This window comes from Pteropus vampyrus, unplaced genomic scaffold, assembly GCF_000151845.1.
Source record: "Pteropus vampyrus isolate Shadow unplaced genomic scaffold, Pvam_2.0 Scaffold378, whole genome shotgun sequence".
In the NCBI taxonomy this organism is placed as follows: domain Eukaryota; kingdom Metazoa; phylum Chordata; class Mammalia; order Chiroptera; family Pteropodidae; genus Pteropus; species Pteropus vampyrus.
The window spans coordinates 670,055-674,142 of record NW_011889159.1 but is presented as its reverse complement, the minus strand read 5'-3'; the positions used below and the strand labels follow the sequence as shown (position 1 = coordinate 674,142).

General features: G+C 43.7%; 1 pseudogene; it reads left to right on the top strand.

Moving 5' to 3' along the window:
- The first annotated feature begins 3,787 nt into the window (after positions 1 to 3,787).
- LOC111731471 lies at positions 3,788 to 3,903 on the top strand (annotated as a pseudogene).
- The last annotated feature ends 185 nt before the right edge of the window (positions 3,904 to 4,088 follow it).

Genomic DNA, 4,088 nt, shown 5'->3' with positions numbered 1-4,088 from the left:
AATGAAATGGTTTGGCTGATGCCTCAGTTTAGAATTTATGAAAGGATGCTGAGATAGAAGTGCCACATTTCTAGCAGTTGTTAACTACATTTTAAATGTCCTAGTGAGTACCTTAGGGAGGCATCATTGAGAGTTTGGTGTCCCCGCAGGACTCCAGTGTTTTAGTGCTGTTATACGCCAGGCACTGTGTTAATTCTCATTCCACCACACTGATTTAGGTAGTGTTTGACTTTCACAGGTGAATATCTGGGGACATCTAAAAGTACTGGCTTAACTAAAATTGCTTAAAGGTTAAAAATAGGCTCCAGTTCAGCAAAGATGTTGAACCTGGATTCCAACTCTGGTTTTACAGGTTTTTGCCATGCTGCCCCAAGTCCACAAGGCTTGTTTGTGCATGTCTGGTTCTGGGTTATGTTTCTACCCTAGGTTTCACAATCAGTACCCCTTTTACCTTTATTCTGTGTAATGCTGAACAATTATGTCAGATAAACAATAGGATTGATGACAAAGGTTTAGTGTTTTTTAACTCAGAAGAGAAAAAACCTGCAGCCCTGTACTCACTAACCTCTCCTGGAACTCTACAGACTTCTTCCCTTGGAGATGGTTCATGCCCTAGCTGCTATCATCCTAGAAGTAACCCCCTTCACAGCCTTCTTGTTGGAAAAAGCCTGGCATAATCCTCAAGACTTGCAGAGTGAGCCCCTTTAAAAATCAATTGTATCTGCATTTGTTATAGAGTACATCTGGGGGTTACAAACATATTTTAGAACTAGTTTGAGGTGGTGGTTGCATAACATTGTCAGTTTACTAGGTGCCACTGAATTGTACTTTAAAATGGTTGTCACGTGAATTTGACTTTGACAAAGTTTTAAAAATTATATCAACATTCCATAAAAGCACTTTGTGAGCTTATATGTGCCTCAAAGCCCACCAAACCTTTCACTAAATATTTGCCTAGTATTAAGAGAATGGCACACACAGATACAGACCTTGCCCTGGAAGTTTGGAAACAGAAATCTAAGAAATGCTTAGGCCTCCATGCCAGCTTATAAAAGCACATTCAACTGTGAAGATAGTTGAACTGTAGCACTGTGGACTCCAAACAACACAAATCAATCTTCGTGGGGATATACATTTGCTATAGGACCCTTAGAGCTGCAGGAGCATTTGTGACTGTCATCCGCAGATAATAGTGACTCTTCAAACCAGCAGCCACTACCACTACTTGGGGCAAGGTGGGGGGGTAGGGTGGGAACAGGAAATAAGGCCGTTGGACTGAAAAGGGTAGAGATTGGCAGGGACCTACCAAACACCTTTGATAAGAGAAGTTTAGTGAAATCTCCTGAAATAACCTTGGAGAAAATAAGAGTTCCACTCGAGGTTACTGAGCAGATGTTTTATTAAGAAATTAATATAAAATAGTATTGCCTGCAAACCCTTGCACAGTGTACTTTGAAAATACTTTGTAAGCTCAAGGAGATCAAGCTGAGGCGATATCATAGAATTAGCAAAGAGAATGCAGTGCCATCCCAGGAGGAAGTGATGTTTTGGGTAGCGAAAGAAGCTTTGGGGAGGGGAGTGCCTTGAGAAAAAAATTGTAGGTGAGGAAATTTTGAATGGAATATCTCCCCTGATTCCAATCTCATCTCTTATCTCCCTATGCCAGCCCTCAAAAAGCAGGCGGCTATGGTAATGCCACTGATTTCATACACCTTTTGAACTCAAGACACTGCTTTATTAGTAACATATATACTTACTATTATTTCTGGTGCTTAACAGACTTCTGTCATCAAAATTGCAGAAAAACATACTAAAAAAACTTTATAAATGTGAGTGAAGTAGGCAGGTACGTGAGTTTTTGGTTAAAAGAGATGGGGTTATTTCAAGTGAAGATCCAATACTAGCAATTTCTAAGGGGGCGAAACCTAGGTAGGAATAAGAAACGGTAACTATCATCATTCTTCATTCTATTTGATCAGCTGAAATCAGTCCTCTTGGGTCACCTCTAAGGTAACCAGTGCAGTTCTGTGGGACACAGCAACCCCAACCAGTCCGTTGCCCTCTCCTACCCCCGCTCGGTAAAAAGACTGAGGCAGTGGAGCGAGTTCTCACCCTGCCGGCCCCTGTCCCACCAAGTCAAAACCAGAGAAGAGGACACGATGGGAGAGAACGGTTGGGAAGACGGAGGAATCCAGAAGACGAGAATTACTCCCGAAGGTTTTCGACATTTTTACCCCTCCAAATGTCGATACGAAAAGGATGGACTAGAGCCAGGCAGTGAGGTAGCGGCGGACAAAAGCCATCAGGCTGCCATCCGTCGTTCGTCCCAGCCCCAACTCGGTGCACGGTCGCCTGGGGCTGTGGGGACCTTCCCTTCTCGCGTCTGACCACCCAATTCCTCTGGCTTCGTTGTTGTATGAGTTACAAAACTTTCCACTTTTTTCTCCTGATACATTAAAGAATTCTAAAGGTCTCTCTCTTTTTTTTTTTTGTCCTTTACTCCCGTATCGAAAAAACAATCGCAAAACGCCAGCACTGGGCAGGCAGCTTTGCGGCCAGCCCCGCCGTGAGGCCCGGGCGCTCGCTCCGCCCAGCCCTGGCTCCCTAGGTCAGAGGCCGGTTGGCTCAGGCCCCTTTACCATGTTTCGCGCCGTGCCCAGAACGTTCTGGAGTTTTTGGGGCTGGAAGTTGGGGACTGACTCCTAGAACACTCCTTAACAAACTGCGACACCCAAGTCACCCTACTCCCCCACTCGATCCTGGAACATCAAGCTTAGTCACGGCTCTGCATTTAATTTCCAGAAGATTCTGGCACCCTCTACCAACCTAGCCATAGTAACGCCCCACCCCCGCCAATCTTTTCTCCTCTTTCTGACCTAGCAGTCTTTTAAAAGGAAGGGGAGGCGAGTTTAGGAGAAGCTGGGAGGGTGGGAGCTTGTAGGGGTATGGTTGTGAGGCAGAAGCAGGAGGAGAGTCCTTGGCTTGTTATATATCCCCATGGGTGCTCCTAATGCACACCGAGCCCTGATATTCACTCTTTACTCCCTTCTTTTGTGGCCATTTTAGAGAATGAAACGACCCATTGATGTGCCAGTAGTGGGAGGAATCCAAAATAGGAAGTATGAAAACGTGTAGGTTCAATTACCTGTTCTCTACCTGTCTGTGCCACCAGACCAAGCCACTGAACCTCTGATCCTTTGTATTCATCTTTGTGAAAGGGTTTGGCTGAATGCCCTCTGCCTAGAAACTTGAGATAGTTGCTACCATAAACAAAGTAATACATAGTTCTGGTAGTAGTCCCTAACCTTGTAAGCACCTCAGTAAGAATGATTTAATTAGAGGTCAGACCCGAGAGTATGGGACCCCAACAAAAGGGAGAAGGGGGCAACTTTTGAGCACTACTCTTTCAAAGGCACTGAACTAAGCCCTTATAATCCTATTAATCCTTATTGCTACCATCCTATGAAATAGATATGTTAATTCTATTTTAGAGATAAAGAGACTTGTGTAATTTAGGTAACTTAAAAGCTTCAACAAAGAAGTAGAGTCCAGATACAAACCCAAGTCTTCTCTTTCCCAGTTTTTTTTCTCCACACTCCTGGAAATTTCCGGAGTTCCCAGGTCATTGAAGGCTTTGCCATTTGCTTGTTAAAAATGCTTGGCTCAGACGTGGTTCCATAGTGTAGCAGTTAGCACATCTGCTTTATATGCTGAAGGTCCTGGGTTCACATCTGCTTTAGAAGCTGAAGGTCTTGGGTTCACGCCCCAGTGTGAGCCACAGTCCATGGTCTATGGCCATGCCACCCTGAACAAGCCTGATATCTGATCTCGGAAGCTAAGCAGGGTTGGGCCTAGTTAGTACTTGGATGGGAGACCACCTAGGAAGACCAGGTGCTGTAGGCATAAATAATAAATAGTTAAAAAAAAAAAAAAGCTTGGCTCTAGGTTTCATATCAATTATCTCTTGCTTTTTTTCTGGATAAACAGAAAAAAAATTATACATTTTTTTTTAATGAATAAAATTGAGGTGACACGGTACTGTTTGAGAAACTATAGGACAAAGCAGAGAGAAGAAAAAAGATTTTGAA